The sequence below is a fragment of the Mauremys reevesii genome, unplaced genomic scaffold (assembly GCF_016161935.1).
Source record: "Mauremys reevesii isolate NIE-2019 unplaced genomic scaffold, ASM1616193v1 Contig4, whole genome shotgun sequence".
In the NCBI taxonomy this organism is placed as follows: domain Eukaryota; kingdom Metazoa; phylum Chordata; order Testudines; family Geoemydidae; genus Mauremys; species Mauremys reevesii.
Genome location: NW_024100851.1, coordinates 1,378,175 through 1,395,977, shown reverse-complemented (window position 1 = coordinate 1,395,977; position 17,803 = coordinate 1,378,175). Strand labels below are relative to the sequence as shown.

Genomic DNA, 17,803 nt, shown 5'->3' with positions numbered 1-17,803 from the left:
ACCGACTAGGTATGTTCTGCTGCCCTTCACTCATGCACGAAGGATAATAACATTTCATTCCACTCAATCCTAAAGTGATTTGTAACCTGCCACCAGCCAAAACTGGTCATTTTTGGGAAAGTGGCCCCATCATGCTGTATATCTAGGCAGAGTAGGTTTGTCTATGCAAACATCGTCTGTTCCTGAAGTCTTTCCCCCAGCTCCTCACTAGATGTGAGGAGGGAGCTCATTCAGCCCCTGCTTCCGCTTAGTATTTAAAAATGCCTTATTGCCCCTGTCTCTGCCGGCCTTAGATTTCTCCTCCTGTCCTTTTCTTTACAGTTCTGATGAGGTGGCTGAGTGGTTAAGGTGATGGACTGCTAATCCATTGTGCTCTGCATGTGTGGGTTCGAATCCCATCCTTATTGGATGCATTTAGTCTTCACCCATCCTTTATAGACAACCCTCTCCCCATTTGGTACAATGACAGATCAAACAATGGTACTTCTTGCAAACAGAAACTCAGAATGCCCTTACTTTAAATAAAATGTCTAAATCCCAGATTTCTAACAAAAAAAAAAATTCTCTAGTTCTGTATTTCTTAGTTTTTATCTCAAAAGGGAACATCCTCCTCATCTCCCTCAACCACCCTGGCACCTCCCCAAATTATTAAAATATCCTCAACCCGAGCAAGGCCAGAGCAGTGAACCAGAGCTAGTGTCTAGACCAAGCTTTTCTGAAGGAGGCAACTCAAACATTTTCTCCCTGCTTCCCTTGGCAAGGTCTGACTGAGAAAACAAAATTACCGAAACTGAAAATTTTCTGCTGAAACACCCATACTAGTCTGTTTGGGGACGTTGATTTGAATCTATTATTATTATTCTCTTCTGATTCATCTCAGTTCAGTGTTTGTCCTCCAGATGTGTTTACAGGTATTGAGGTGTGGGGGAGAGAGGCCAAGTCATGATGTCTCTTCCCCTCTTTCATAGTTTCTTCCAACTTGCTAGGAAGCTCCTTTGCTACGATGTGAGTCAAGCAGTGTCCATTGTCGCTGTGCTATCTCGGAGAAGTCTGCATTGTACACGGTTCCTGGGATGGTCCTTGGGAGTGTGGATACCTTGAATGGGCCAGCAGCGAGTCTGGCTCCTCCCTTGTCGCACCTGAAAGGCTGGTGGGGGCATTTCCCAACCTCATAACATATCCCAGTAACACACAAAGAGCAAAACTTCATAACTTCCCAACCAATGCGAGCACACATAATCCAACACGATATTAATGTTCAACAGATCAAGACTTTTGAAATAACACCTCACCAGGCAGACTTTGTACAAACCATCTCATCATTATATGAGAGTGGTGAATATGGGGCTTCCAGGTGCTGCTTTGAGCACAGCGTGCCACACCTGGGCTTACACTGCAATGGAGACATACCCTTAGAGTCCATCTCTCCTGGGATAAAGATGGCAGCAGGGATGGCCTGGGTCATCTGATTTGAGCTCATGGAGCTAAAGCTGAGGGGCTAAAAACTGTGGTGCAGATATTTGTGTTCACACTGAAGCCTGGGTGATCTCCAGGGCCTGCAGACATCAAACGATGAGGAATTCTGCACACAGAGAGGACCCTGCTAGTGGAAAATGCCTTTGGAAAAGCCCCTTCTGTCACCAGCTGTGGTCGTACAGTGCTCAGTGCTCTGCGTTGTGGCCTCAAGAGCCATGGATGCAAGTTGAGTTACAATGACCTTTTCCTTGTCTCCATGTTTCTTAGGTGCCTCCTTCCAACACTTTCAGAAAAAATGACTGGTTTCTTTTGGAAGCATCTGCACTGCAAGGCAAAGGCATCTTCTCTGCTTCATCAAAAGATTGACCAAAAGGTGGGAAGAGCAGACACATTTGGCAAGGCACCACTGGGTGCTGCATCCCTAACCTCCACTTTACCTGGCAGGTGCCTGGCCCAGCTTAGCCACAGTGCTGCTCTCTAGGACTTTTCTCCCAGCTGCTCCATTTCTCATCACTGACAATCAAAAGGAAGGTGACATGACCTCTGTGTGTGGACATCCCCAGCAAATCACAAGGACGTGTGGCACAGGCTCTTGTGTTGCAGCAATTGCAGTCGAAGCAACCGCCATGCCAATGCCAGTCACAGCAGCCTTTTCATCAACTCCAGGCTTGTGATTTGATTCTTTCCAATGCTTCTCTCCAAAGAAGCCTTTTCCTTAGCAAGCAATTACTTGGATACCAAGGGAGGTCTCTTCTGTTTCCTAGAAAGACACAGGAAAATGTGAGCAGAGGAGACAAAAGCCATGCAACAAGGCACCACTGGGAGTTGAACCCAGGATCTCCTGTTTACTAGGCAGGTGCTTTAGCCAGCTAAGCCATGGTGCCTGCCTTGCAAAAGGGTTTACAACTGTTCCATTTGATGGTTCAGGATAACACCTGCAAATTCCAAAGTACAGACGTTCCCCATTTCCCTCAAGACTTGCAGACCTTGAGGTGTCTGGCTCTCCGTGCACAGCAAGCCACAGCTGAGTTGACAGAGGGCTTCTAACATGTGCTTCTCCCACCAGCCACTGTGATCATATAGTGGTTAGTGATCTGTGTTTCAGTCGCAGCAACCTCGGCTCAGTTCTGAGTCATGGTAACCTTTCCTTCAGCTCTAGATTTCTCATTTGCCGCTTTCCAAGTGTGGTGGGGTGGCTGCCCCAAACAAGCAGAAGAAAGATTAAGGCAGCCTTGCAGAGGCTGTGCAGAACCCAGCCAGTCAGGAAAGGGCTTATTGGGAGAGCCAATCAGGAGAAGGCTTGCTGGAGCAGCCCATATATAAAGGGCTGCTCAGCACAGCAAGAGTCAGTCACTCCTTGGAGTTTGAGGAGGGAGGATTGGCTGCCCTGAAGGAAGGAGAAGGGAGGGCACCATGATCAGAGTAGTGCTGGGTGGGTAAGGGGAGCATGAGTGACCTCCTGGCCGACTACTGCCAGACTGAGGCCCTGATACAAAGGCGGAGGAAGGTGCTAGGTCTGTGGGGAAGTGGTCCAGAGAAACAGATGGCGGGGGTTGGAGGTGCACCCCTTTTGCCTCAGTCGCTGCTGACATAGGTGGCTACACCCTGGACTGCAGCTGGCCACTGAGGCAAGTGTCTGGGTAGAGGACGGCTGCCCCCTGGAAGGGGGGAGAGACCTGAGTGGGGCACAGCCAGAGGGCTGTGTCCATAAGAGGACTTTGAAGTCCTGAGAGCGACATGGGTCCTAATGATAGAACAGATGGCAGCCAGACGCCACTAGATGAAGGCGCACCAGGGGACCAGAGCTAACTGCCAGGATGGCCAACAGGAGGCACTGCAGTGGTGAGACATGCCCCTTGGCACCAAGACTTAGCCGCAAGGAAGGCTCTCTCTGTCTTGAACCACTACTTAGAAGGATTCCGCTGACAGGTCTTTTCTTTTTATGAAAAGAGATACAAAAAAGGAGCCAGCAGAGACATTAGGTGCAGCAAGGAAGAACTGTCAGGCCAAGCCAGGATTTCCTGGTTACTAGGAAGGCTCTTCAACCAGCTCTTCCCAAAGACCACTATCCAGAAGCCTTTTAACAGCCACTGCAGATGTTCATCAACAAAGAGATGCCAAAATAGAGTTCTCCACTGCCTGCAGCCATCACACTACCAGGAGTTCTGTGCACAGAGAGGCCCCTGCTGGTGGAAAAAGGCTTTGGCAGAGACTCTTCTGACACCAGCCATGGTCATATAGCATTTAGCACTCTGTGTTGTGGCTTCAGCATCCACAGATGCAAGTTCAGTTAGGGGATGTTTTCTTGTCTCCACATTCGTCTAATGGCTCCTTTCAACACTTGTCACCAAAAAGACCTGTTTCTTTTGCAAGCAATGTACAGCTAGGCAGAGGCAGTCTTCTTCATTTCCTCAAAAGATCACCAAGCTGCGGGGAGAGGAGACGCATTCAGCCAGGCACCACTGGGTGCTGCATGCTGAATCTCCTCTTTATTCAGCAGGTGTCTGTGAAGGACATAATCTACACAGTGTAGAGGTCAAGAATAGGAGTTTATTACACACAGCGCTGGCGGAGTGTCACCTTGCGTATTAGGCTCAGAGACACTGTCAGTCAATTGATTACAATAGAATATATAGATTTTCCATGGGCAGGGTAAAGTGACGGGGTAGGCAGTTCAACACCCCAGGATAGGTTCTGCACCAAGACAAGATAGCGCAGTAGCCAATGGCTAACAGGTTACATAATGTCTCCACCCATGGTCTCAAGTTAGCAAGTTAACATTTAATGAATAATTTGATAAAATGTGAGTAGTATAAAATATCTATGTTGAAATTCTGATTTGAGGTCCATAGGAAAGGAGCAACTCTTTTGATTGTCCAACAGGTACATTCCTAGGGGTTAAAGCAAAGAACCAGTGAAAGTATATGGCAATAAAGATTGTTTTCTGTGTGTCTAAAGGCAAGGCATTGGTCTCTTGGGAGGGAAGTGGAAAGATGCCATATCTTATACTGACATGTGCCTACTTCTCATAAACTCAAGATTGGATCTGTGGGAAGAACGTCTCTCTACAGAAGAGATTAACAGAAAAGGAAAAGGGATTCTTTGCTGAATTTGCAACTCTGAATAAGACACAATTATTTACTTCTTAGCTCCAACACCTGCCAATTTGCTGACCAGGCCTATCTTAGCAAGCAAGGCTTTCTGTTTACCCCAGTTTTCTCTTAGCTGATCACGATTTGCTAGGCCTCTGGTCCCTTGACCATACTCTGGACTTTGGCTCTGGAAAAGAGCTGGCACAATCCATAGATCAGGTTGTTATATAAACTGCACATGGATTTGAACCCTTCACATCCAGTAATGGCAAAGTCCTTGGTTGCGGCTTGTAGCAGTGATGGAATAAACTGCAGGTTGAAATCAAGTCTCTGGAGTACATCCACACCTGGGATGGGTCATTCAGTCCTTTGTACAGAGCTTCAGTTTGTAGCAAAGTCCCTCCAGGGGTATGAAGCAGGACTGAAGACAAGATGGAGATGAGGCGTCAGTCTTTTATAGTCTCTTGCCATGTGTTCTTTGCTTTCTTTGTCCCAAGGACACTCTATCCAGCACGTGGCATAGAAAAACTTTAGAGTTCTGTCCATAGGGCAGATCCCTGCATACCTTGCTGAGTCACAAGGCATATCTGACTTCTCTCAGTGGGCCAGTTGTATAGCTGATGGTCCTTAATGAGCCATCAAGCAGGCTAGGCAGAATTGACACCAATTTGTCTGGCTGGAGTATTCCCCGGAAGCAGAGCACAAGTTTGAAATACGGGCAGCATAGAGCCAATATTCATAACGTCAACTACAAAAATGGTACACATCCAGAGATAGCATAATTCTAATCAGCCAATCATAACCTCTCCATAGACCCCTTACACGACAACCTTTCTATAATACTGGCTGCAAATATAGAACAGTGGTCGCAACGGTGATCTATACAGTTACAGATTATGTCAATAACGTCACAGGAGATGACACGGCATCAGTGAGACTGATACTGGAATACTGCCTCCAGTTTTGGTGTCCTCATTTGAAAAAGATGTTGTGAAATTGGAGCTGGGTCAGCAAAGAGCCACCAAATGTTGTGAGGGCTGGAGAAAAATGCCTTCTAGGGAGCTATTGAACAAGCTCAACCTGTTTAGCTTATCAAATGAAGATTGAAAGGTGACTTCATTGAAGTGTTGAAGGGCCTTACTGGAGAGAAAAGATTGGCTATTAAAGGGCTCTTTAATGTAGCAGAGAAAAGTATAACAAGCCCCAATGGCTGGACGGTGAAAAGAGACAAATTCATATTACAACTAAGGCACAAATATTCAACAGCGAGGATGATTCACCACAGGAACAAGCTACCAAGGAAAGTGGTGGATTCACAATCTTCTGATGTCATTTAATGAAGACTAGATGCCTTTCTGGAATGTGTTTACTCAAAAAGTAGCTATTGTGTCATACAGGAGGCCTGTGATATGCAGGGGGTCAGATTAAATGCTCTAATGGTCTCTTCTGGCCATAAAGTCGACAAATTTCTGAAAAACTGAGTGTAGTATTGGGAGCAGCAGCTGATGTTTTACTGTCTAGCCGGCTTGCTTCCTAGAACGAACGCTCCTTGAGTGGGGTGATCCACAGGGAGTAGCTCAAACCTCCAAAGTGCCAGGGCAGGGGCAGGACATTAGCCCAGCAAGGGAGGGGTGTGGCAGTGACATCACAAAGGCTTTTTGCAGGACCTCAGACTATTGGTCAAAGGTGGTGGGGAGGTGGTGACCTCACAGAGAGATGCTGACATCAGCATGGCAGGACAGGGGCGAGGGGCCAGGGAAACCTCACAGACCCCTGTGGCTTTGCTTCAGCAAGTCTCCTGCTCCAGGTCTCTCTTTGAGGACTGAGAGTATTCGGGTTCACGTATGTGAGCGCCAGGAGGAACCTCTTTAGAGTTTTCTCCTTCCCTTTTCCTGATTTTACTAGAAAACAGTCGTCCCTGTTTAGAAGGTAAGCGCCTCCTTGAGGTTTGAAACCTGTTCAGTCTGATCCATCTGGTGACAGTTGAATTCTAGGCATGGAAAACACGAGCTTAAGAAGGCTGAATTTTATTCTGCACCTGGGATTTTGTCCCTTAGAATCACTGGGGACATTTGAGTGTGTCCTTTTTGTTTCACTTTTTCCTCCATCCCTCCCTCCTTTCTCTTCTTCTCTTGCTTCTTTTGTCCTTTCTCCTGTTCCCCTCCCAACACCAGGAGAGAGGGGTGTGTGTGTGTGTGTGTGTGTGTTGCGGGGGAGTGCTCGGCAGCTCCCACTCTGGGTGGTCCACCCAAAAATGCGGGGCTGAAATAGTGCTGGGGCAGTGATCCTCACCGGTGACCTGGGCCATCCTTTGGGCTCTCTGGTGAGAACCCTCAGCCTCCCATCCTCAGTCTCTACCCTGATTGGCTGAGCAGGGGGTTATTGACAGGGAGGAGACTCAGGTCCTTGTTGTTCTCTTTGAAGACCAAGGAAATAAGTCAGAACCAGTTCTATGTTTGATGAATTTTGCTGCTTCGCTGCATTAATGGTCTCTGAGCAGTTCATGATTCTCTCTAACATTGCAGTTCTCCTCAAATACTTGCTGAATAATTACTGTGCACTGTTGTTGGTCTGGAGCTCATCTGAGAGCACTTTATTCAGGTCATTCAATGTAGGAAATTCAAGATCCGATGGGTTAGTTTGAAAATCAGGGCTCTTGGGTCCTATTCCCAACTCTGCCACTGGCTGGCTGTGTGACCTAAAACAAGTGAATTCTCCTTTCTCAGCCTTAGCTTCTCCCTCTTTCAAATAGGGATAATAATGATCCGCTCCTACCTACCTCAACACACTCACTCTTCCCCAACATACACGTTATCTCTCCCCCCACACACAGTCTCCACACTGCAGTTGAAAGGCAACTGGCAATCTAGTAAGATGCCCATTGAGCAATGGCTTAGGGAAACCTGCTGGCATTAGACTTGTTGGGGCCTGAGGCTGAAGTCAAAAGTCTGAGCCCCACCACCCAGGGCGGAATCCCTCAAGTTCTGGTTTTGCCCTTCCCCCTCTTGGGCGGAGCTCAGGCTTTGGCTCCCCCCTGCCCTGTGTGGGAGGGGCTTGGTCCCTCTTTCCAGGGCCATGCAGTAAGTTTTTTTGGCAGAAGGTGGTTGCAGTGAAAAGAAGTTTGAGAAAACCTGGCCTAGAGCATCTCCATTACTGAGCTGCAGCAGCAATGTTGCGGGGGAGTTTGAAATGTTGACGTGTCTTTAGCCTCTGAACACATCTAGACTTGGCTCCCTGTGGCACCCTGGGTGATCAGACACTGAAAGTACAGCCATGGAGACACCACACAGCCTAGCTGGCAAGAATCAAACTGCCACAGAAAGACACCTCTGGTTTCCTAGCCCAGCTCCCTAAGCCCTCAGCCACAATCACTTAACAAAGGGGCTTTTCTACACTCTGGTTCTGTTCTCACTGAAGGGTCATTTCCAATGGTTTGCTCAGACCAGCTTCCCCAGCACACTCACTGTTGTGCAGCTCTGTACGTGTGGCCATGGCTGAGCAGCAAGAATTCCTGCCCATTTCCCCAGTGGCTGGAGCATGGCTAGAGTGTGTCTGTGGTTAATGATGTTGCTGTAGATTGTTCATTTCCTGCCTTGGCAATTCAGACAGTCCCTTTTCCCAACATATCTCCAGCACATCAGTAATTCCAATAACGGGCAGGTTTTCTCTGGGGCACTGAGATTTTTCAGGGAGTTGGTGGCTCCTTTCTTTCCTCACCCTGGAGTAAACTCAGCTTTTTATTCTGTGGTTCATGTTTTATGGAATAATAGCAGCAGCTTGAAGAAAGAGAAGAGTGAATATCTCACTGTCAGGGCTGAAGGTGGTCACGTCCTCTCTGTTTGACCATCGCCATTGCAGGAGAGAAGGTTTCAATGGAATCGAATGCCCTGGCTCAGACAAGAGATACAGGGAGGTTTTGCTGTTCATGGATCTGTGCAAAGGAAATTGTGTCTCTGTGTGAAACTGAGGAGGGAAATGAAATGCCCACCGGGTGGTGCAATGCCCTAAGCTAAGGCAGGAGGGGGAAGGACTAGAGCTGAGGAATGACTGAAGTGGACTCACGTGGGATTGAAATGACATTTGTTTCTGTCAGGTAGTGAGAAATGTGACATTAATTCAGATGCGGGGTTGAGGCTTCCTTAGCTCCTTGTAAAAACTTGAACTTGATTTCCCAGAAGGGAGAAAGGGAAAGTCTGGGGCTGCCTTTAGTCCCTGGTTGGGGTCTCCTCGCCAGTGGAAAACATCCCTTGTTTGGTGCTGCCAAGGGGATCGTGCAGAGCTGAGACGTCCCTCGGCTTGGATCAAAGGGGGAGTTGGATGGAATTTATCACACAACCCTCCCTGCTCCCCAGAGCCCCATGGGGAGAATCTAGAGAAAGGGGAGTCATTCCTCCCCTGCGCTCCCAGAAGAGCTGCTAGGGCTCCTTCCTGCCAGCTACTCACCCCTGGATTCACCCTCAGCTCCTGGGATCTTTCTACTCCAAAGGCACCAGAGGCCTGGGGCGGGGAGGGTGTCACTGCACAGTCTGAAACACAAGGGAGGTTTCTGGAATTGAAGGAAGGAGCAGCAAATGGAGAGGAAAGAAACAGAGAGAAAACGCCTCTTCTCTCTCCCCTCCCTCTCCCAGCAAGAAATGTGACCAAGGAGCAGCGTTAGGGGAAATGGTGCCCTGGGCAAAACTTGTACTTTGGCACTTCCCCATCACCCCTGGGCAATCCCCCTCCCCCTTTAGTGCTAGCTCCTGCACTCCCAACCCTTGTGCCTCCTTCACCCCTAACTCCTGCCCCCTCCTGTGCCCTAACCGCAACGCTGTGTCCCCTTTGCCCTTAACTCCCGCACTCCCCTCCTGTGCCACCAGCCACTGCCCTGCTCCTGCACCCCCTTCACCCTAACCCCTGCACCCACGTGGGGACACTGACCTGTGTGCATGGCACAGCTGGCATTGCTGCCTGCTCCTCCCTGGGATGCTGCTCCTCCGGGCACCCCGAGGGGCTGCAGGGCGTGGGGAGGGGCGAGAAGTGACATCGTCTGCGCTCCCTGCATCCAGGTCACTTTCCTCAGCCGGGCTGTATTGGGGAGGGCAGAGAGCAGCAGCTTCTGATGCTCCCCTCACAGCACAGCCCAGGTGGGGACAGCAACCAGGACGCATTGAGCACGTAGTGTTGCTCCTCGCTCCCCCCAGCCTCTGTGGGGCCACGGAGGAGCACTGGGGCAGGGGAGAGCAGTGAGCATCTTTGCACTGGCACACGGTGCCCTTTGACCCCATGGAGCCCTGGGCGGCTGCCGGGGGGCCCCACCCCTAAGGCCGGCCAGGCTCCCCAGCACGAACAGCAGAGAACACAGGGAGACTGGCCCCACACTGAGCAGTGGTAGCCTGGGCAGCTCGTAATGGAGGCTCGGTGGGGGAGGGGTTGCTCAGCTTCCCCAAACCTTGCGTCGCCCAGGGGGCAGTGGGGCCAATAACTAGGGGCCCTGGCCAAATTGGGCCCCCCTGGAAAAGTCTCCCCCATGTCAGCCCCAGGGCTGGAGGAGCTCCCACTCCCTGCTACGGCCCGGGGGCTGCAGCAGGGCACAGAGCGTCTCTGGTCTCAGGGCCACAGCGGGGCAGGGGTAAAGGAGTGACAGGGTGGGGCCAGTGGGGGAAGGGGTGGAACAGAGGTGACAGTGGGTGGGGCTGTGTGTGGAAGGTGTGGAAGGGGGCGGAGCCACAGGCAGAAGTGGGGGGTTATGGTTCCACTTCAGGGGCTCCCGCACTTGTTCTCCCTTCCCTGGGCTTTAGCATCACTAGCCCCTGCTTAGCGAGTAGGGTTCAGTGGTCCCCAAAATGTGGGGCATGACTCCTAGGGGGACATAGAGGCAAATTCATGGGGGCAGCAGCACTCAGCCCCAGCTCTTCCCCAACCCCACCCTCAGCCTGGGCCCCTGACTCCCAGCCCAGCCTCGACCCCCTCAACCCTGTCCGCACCCCTCTCTCCCCAGCAAGCAACAGCCCCACTCCCAGCCCCAGTTCTCAACCGTGGTTTCCAAGGGGCCACAGCCATGGATACGAGGGCACAGTGTGAAATGTTTGGGGAATCACTGGTTGAGGGTGATGTTCTCAATCACTTCTATGCAGTCAAATAAAAGCTATTCCTCACTCACCCCTCCATCAGGACGGACTAGGTATGTTCTGCTGCCCTTCACTCATGCAGGAAGGATAATAACATTTCATTCCACTCAATCCTAAAGTGATTTGTAACCTGCCACCAGCCAAAACTGGTCATTTTGGGGAAGCGGCCCCATCATGCTGCATACCTAGGCAGAGTAGGTGTGTCTGTGCAAACACGATCTGTTCCTGAAGTCTTTTCCCCAGCTCCTCACTAGATGTGAGGGGGGGAGCTCATTCAGCCCCTGCTTCCGCTTAGTATTTAAAAACTCCTTATTATCCCTAGCTCTGCTGACCTTAGATTTCTCCCTCTATCTCTTTCTTGACAGCTCAGATGTGGTGACCAAGTGGTTAAGGTGATGAGCTGCTAATTCATTGTGCTCTGCAGACATGGGTTGGAATCCCCTCTTCCTGGAATGCTTTTAGTTTTCACCCCTCCTTTGTAGACAACCATCTCCCCCTTTGGTACAATGACAGATCAAACAATGTTACTTCTTGCAAACAAAAACCTTCTCAGAAACTCAGAACTCCCTTGCTTTAAATAAAATGTCTAAATCCCAGATTAAAAAAAAAATTCTCTAGTCCTGTATTTCTTAGTTTTTATCTCAAAAGGGAACATCCTCATCATCTCCCCCAAACACCCTGCGACAGCCCCAAATTATTAAAATGCCCTTAACCCGAGCAAGGCCAGAGCAGTGAACCAGAGCTAGTGTCTAGGCCAAGCTGTTCTGAAGGCGGCAACTCAAACATTTTCTCCCTGCTTCCCTTGGCAAAACACGACTGAGAAAACAAAATTCCCCAAACTGAAAATTTTCTGCTGAAAAACCAATACTAGTCTGGTTGGGGACTTTGGTTTGCAAGTATTATTGTTATTATTCTCTTCTGATTTCTGAATCAGTTCAGTCTTTGTCCTCCAGGTGTGTTTCCACCTGCTGAGTTGTGGGGGAGAGAGGCCAAGTCATGATGTCTCTTCCCCTCTTTCATAGTTTCTTCAAACTTGCTAGGAAGCTCCTTTGTTACCATGTGAGTCAAGCAGTGTCCATTGTTGCTGTGCTATCTCAGAGAAGTCTGCATTGTACATGGTTCCTGGGCTAGTCCTTGGGAGTGTGGATCCCGTCAATGGGCCAGCAGCGAGTCCGGCTCCTCCATTGTCACACCTGAAAGGCTGGTGGGGACATTTCCCAACCTCATAACATATCCCAGTAACACACACAGAGCAAAACTTCATAACTTCCCAACCAATGCGAGCACACACAATCCAACACGATATTAATGTTCAACAGATCAAGACTTTTGAAATGACACCTCACCAGGCAGACTTTGTACAAACCATCTCATCATTATATGAGAGTGGTGAATATGGGGCTTGCAGGGTGCTGCTTTGAGCACAGCGTGCCACACCTGGGCTTCCATTGCAGTGGAGACGTACCCTTAGAGTCCATCTCTCCTGGGATAAAGATGGCAGCAGGGCTGGCCTGGGTCATCTGACTTGGGCTCCTGGAGCTAAAGCTGAGGGGCTAAAAACTGTGGTGCAGATATTTGTGTTCACACTGAAGCCTGGGTTCAGAAACCCTCATGGAGCCTCAGAGATTGGGCTCAAGCCCATATGTCTGCACTGTAATTTTATAGAGGTTGGGAGGGAGTTTAGCAAGTGGAAACGGTAAAACCACATTGAGGGAACTGGACCACTGACCTGTCAGCTCTTAACACCCAAACTTTCAGTAACTCTATTATCAGTGCCTGTGAGTGTAATTTAAGCCATAGGTCCATCTAGCTCTGAATCTTGTCTTCTGACAGTAGCCAATACCAGGTGCCACAAAAGCCACTCCTCAAGGTACCACTGGGAGTTCAACGAGGATCTCCTGCTTCCAAACAAAGGTTTTAACCAGCTAAGCCATGGTACCTGCTATTATTTAAAGTATCATGTTTGCCCACACCTGATTTTCTGCCAATCCCCACTGGGCCCTGACAAGCTTTGCTCATGTTTGGATTCTGTAAAGCAGAGGAGCAGGTGACGTTTTGCTCCCAAGGTGTGTGTGTGATTCTTTGGACAGGTCTACACTACAAAATTAGGTTGGTGTAATTACATTATCTAGGCTGGCAATGCCGTTATATAAACGTAATCCCAGTGTAGATAACAGCTCAGCAGTCAGAACTTTCTGGAACTATGAAAGGGGAGGGACCCAGCCTCTGTAGCAGGAATGCAGGGCAGGCGAGTTCACGGCAGGCATAGTGGGATACTGGTGGAGACCAGTTATGGTGGTATAATGACCAGCAGCATTTACACTGACAATTTGTCACTTTAAATTTGCTGCAAAAAGCTCTAGGCCTCTCGTCGAGGTGGTTTTATTTTGTCACCAAAACAGGGCAGTTTTGTCGCCAGACGTGGCATTGCAGTGTGTGCACCAGCCACAAGCTGCCGACCGAGGGAGCGTTGTGTGTTCTTCACACACCTGAGCAATATAATGATGCTGAAACAACTTTGTAGTGCAGACCTGGCCAAAGATTCACACACACACACACACACACACACACACACACACACACACACACACACACACACACACACACACACACACACACACACACACACACACACACACACACACACACACACACACACACACACACACACACACACACACACACACACACACACACACACACACACACACACACACACACACACACACAGCTTGCAAGGAAAACCTCACCTGCTCCTCTGCTTTGCAGAATCCAAACACAAGCAAAGCGTGTTCAGGCCCCAGTGGGGATGGCAGGGAGTCAGGTGTGGGCAAACATGATACTTTAAATAATAGCAGGTACTATGGCTTAGCTACCAGACTGCAGATTATAACCCAGCAGGCAGATTATAACCCAGGAAGCCAAATCCTTCCCCAAACTGACAGTTGAAGCAGAAGATCCCCTTGGAAAGATCAGGATTTTTGCCTTTAAAAACAAGGAAAATGTGCATTGTTCTCTTCTGTCTACAGCGAGAGATTGAAGAAGCGCAATAGATTTCATTGACTGGAGGTTAAGAGGGGATTTAATCACTGTTTTTAAATACACAGTTTTAAAAATTCCCAGAGGGGGGAATATCTGATTTGAAAGGGTTCTTTAATTCACCAGATAAAGGTTGAACACGACCCCATTGGTTTGCAGTCAATGTCACAAAATGCCAACTGGAAATTACCATTTTTTAACCGTGAGGCTAATTATCTAGTGGAACAAGCTCTGCAAGGGACGTGGTTAATTCCCCATCACTGCTCTGTGTAAATGAAGACGGCAGCTCTTGCTGCAAGACACCTGGTGTGTGGGTGTCCCTGTTCCCCCTTCAGAACCTCTGGTACATGGTGCTTCCCTCCTCCCAGTTCAAGATCCCCATCACGTGGGTGCTCCCATCCAGGATCCCCGGTGGGTGTCTCTGTCCCCCACCCCATGAACTAGCTTCAGTGTGTGGTTTCCCCTGCCTGCCCCCATCCGGGATCTGTGGGTGTCTCTGTTCCCCTTTTCAAGATCCGTGTTGCTTGGGTGCATCCCTCCCCCCAAATCAGAATCCCCAGCGTGTGGGTGCTCCCATCCCCCCATCCAGGCTCTGCAGGGGGTGTATGTATAAAAAGAGACTGTGTCTCACACAGGCTATGCTGCAGGGGCTATTCACAGGTGCGATCCCACTACTGATCAGCATGGGAGTTTTGACCTGCTCCGTTTCCGACCTGGGCCGGTTCACCCCTCCTTAGACAGCCTGCGGATCCCAAGCTTCCCCGGGACCACCATATTGGTGCCAAACTTAGTGTGGACACCTGATTGGCACAACCCTCTGTAGCCCAGAACTCCTGAGCTCAAGCGATCCACCAGTCTCAGCCTCCCCAGGCGCTGGGATCACAGGCACCAGCCACAGAGCCCAGCTTGTTTCACAACCTGGCAGCTGGAGCTTTAAACTCTGCTTGTGAGCTCTGTGCCTTGGCCAGACGGGGACAGCCTGGAACTGGGAAATGCTCCTGCTTCCCCCGCCCCCATCTCATGTGTTGAGCTGCAGGCGCCGCTGTCGTCCCAGATAAGATCCCGGATGTTCCGGTGCCCCCTTCCCCCGCCCAGCTGTCCGGGTACCTCTGCCCCCCAGACAGAATCCTGGATTAGCAGACAGACCAATGGAGAAATGCCGTTGAGTCCAGGGTAATACTCCACTGCCATTTTACCTTTTTCGCTTGCTAAACTCCTTCCCAACCTTGTGGGGTCCCAGAGCCCAGTATTGAGCTAGAGCCGAGATGACTACAGTGAAAATTTACCACCACGCAGCGCAAGTCCCGGGAGCCTGCACTGGCACGGGGCAGCCGTGGGTGTTTCATTGCAGTGTGGACATAGCCCAGCATTATGTCTACACTGCCATTAACACACCCAAGTCACTATTCTCAAACCCTGGGTCAGTTGATTCAGGCTTGTGGGGCTTGTGCTGCAGGGTTATAAAATTACAGTGTAGACACTTGGGCTTCAGCCCAGCCTCCAAGACCCCACGAGGGGTGAGGGTCTCCGAGCCTGGGCTCCAGTATGAGCCCCAGGAGCCCAAATCAGACCATCCAGGCCAGCTGGGCCACAGGGATTTTATCACAGTCTAGATGCCCTCTCAGGGTATGTCTACACTGCAATGTAAGCCCAGGGTTAGCAGAAGTCACGTCAGCAACCCCAACACATAAACATAAACCACGAGGGAAAGACCCACCCCCCAAATAAGCTGGACAGTGTCCTTCTCCCTACGATTCGTAAGTCCAGCAAACAAAAGTCCTTTAACATGAGCCATCCCCTCTCTGCACCCCACTCACAGCTGTTGTCCTTAGTCAGAGCAAGCTCCGAGGTGCCTCTGTAGAGTTCACCTGCCATCCTGGGTGGAAAAGGGGGAAAATAAGAAGGCTCTGTACTCACTATGTTGTCTAGGGACTCACTCATCCCTCTACAGCCACCCTCTCCTAACGTTGGTCTAACACCTAAATTTTAGCACTGGGACCCAGACCCCAGCCCACTTGGCTTTGGAACCCGTGTCCCCTGCCTAGCAAGTGCTATTGAATTGAAAGTGAGTCCCTCACTCTGGGGCTGCCAAGCACAGTTGTGCTGCCCTCAATTCACACAACAAGGATAACAACCCTTTACTCCCTATAACATGGAGACTGGGAATCCAACACCAGCCACAAGTGATCATTTCGGCAAGCAACCCAAGCTATTTCCAACATACTGTAAAATCCACATGCAGACTCATACACGAAACCTTGCAAGAAAATCTTCCTGAGGGGGTCTGAAGCACCTGCTGCTGGAGGGAAGGAGGGAGCCGTGGGTTGGGATTGAGGGGCACTGGGAATAGGAGGGCACCGTGGGTTGGGATTGAGGAGCAGCATGAGGAGGAGGGGGCCTGTGGGTTGGGATTGAGGGGCACTGGGAATAGGAGGGGGCTGTGGGTTGGGACAGAGGAGAAGGGTGAAGAGGAGCAGGCTCTGGTTGGGAGTGAGGAGCAGTGAGCATAGGAGGGACTGAGGGTTGGGTCTGAGGGGCACTGGGAAAAGAGGGGACATGGGTTTAGGCTGAAGAGCATCTTCATTTGGGGATCCAGCAGGACAGAGGAAGGCAGCAGGTGATTCTAATTCCTTAGGGATATTCTGTGTGTTTGTATGTGTGTGTGTGTGTGTGTGTGCAGGGAAGGAACATGCTCTATGCCCAGAGGCTTTATTCCTCCAGGCTGCAAGGACAGAGGGGCTGTCAGGAAGTTGCCCCTTCAAACCCAACACAAAAAGGCCCTTCTGAGGAAAGGGAAAATCCTGCAGAGAAAAAGAAACATCAAAGAGGACTCCAGCAAGATATTTTAAGATCTTGGTGAGCAGTTTATCACCTGACCAAGGACTTGAAACCTGGACACTCAGATTAAAAGTGTGATACTCTGCCAACTGAGCTAGCCAGGCTCACAAAGCAAAAGAGCAAGTTGGTGCAGAGGAGAAACTAGTCAAGAAAACAAGCGCGGGAAACAATAGGGGAAACCTGCTGCTCTCTCTGGCCTGGTCAGAGGGCTGTGCTGATCAGGTGTCCGCACTAAGCTCGGCATCAACATGGTGATCCCGGGGAAGCTTGGGGTCCCCAGGTTGCCTAAGGAGGGGTGAACCGGCCCAGGTTGGAAATGGAGCAGGTCAAAACTCCCGTGCTGATCAGTAGTGGGGTCGCGCCTGTGAATAGCCCCTGTAGCGTAGCCTGGGCAAGACAGTGAGACACAGTCTCTTTTTATACACTCCCCACCCCCGCAGAGCCTGGGTGGGGGGATGGGAGCACCCATTGTCGGGATCCTGAACTGGTGGGAGGGAGGCACCATGTACCAGGGATCCCAAAACACAGAACAGGGACACCCACACACCAGGTGTCTTGCAGCAAGAGCTGCGGTCTTGATTTACAAGCTGCAAGTGATGGGGAATTTACCACCTCCCTTGCGGAGCTTGTTCCACTAGATAATTAGCCTCACGGTTAAAAAACAGTCATTTCCAGTTGGGATTTTCTGACATCGACTACAAGCCAAGGGGTCTTGTTCAGTGTTTGTCTGGTGAATTAAAGAACCCTTTAAATCACATATCCCCCCCTCTGGGAATTTGTAAAACGTATTTAAACCAGTGATTAAATCGCCTCTTAACCTCCAGTCAATGAAATCAATTGAGCTTCTTCAGTCTCTCGCTGGAGACATTTCCCTTGTTTTTAAAGGCAAAAATCCTGATCTTTCCAATGGGAGCTGCTGCTTCAATGTTCAGTTTGGGGAGGGATTTGGCTGCACTCAGAGATCTGCCCGCGGGTTACAATCTGCGATCCGAAGGGCCGAACGCAAACAGCGTTTAGATGGGACCGTTAGTGCCGCCCCCGTGTGGCCAAAGATTAGAACTGACCAGCAGAGTTTACAGCTGGAGCCTGGGACGCTCCTGCACAAACTGGGCACGAAGCCTCTCGCGTGGGACCCTCGCTGTGCAGCAGGAGGCGGAGGGAAGCTGATTGTCAGGGCTCAGGGCAGCTCCCTGCCAGGCTGAGCCGGTGTCTGTGCTAAACTCAGCATCAATCAGGTGATTCTGGGCG

General features: G+C 50.2%; 2 non-coding genes across 2 annotated transcripts; one reads left to right on the top strand and one right to left on the bottom strand.

The window, feature by feature from the left end:
• The first annotated feature begins 325 nt into the window (after positions 1-325).
• On the top strand, positions 326-407 carry TRNAS-GCU. Its single transcript has one exon. It is a non-coding gene; the product is annotated as a tRNA-Ser (tRNA).
• A 1,879-nt stretch (positions 408-2,286) lies between these two features.
• On the bottom strand, positions 2,287-2,360 carry TRNAT-AGU. The gene has a single exon. It is a non-coding gene; the product is annotated as a tRNA-Thr (tRNA).
• Positions 2,361-17,803: the final 15,443 nt, after the last annotated feature.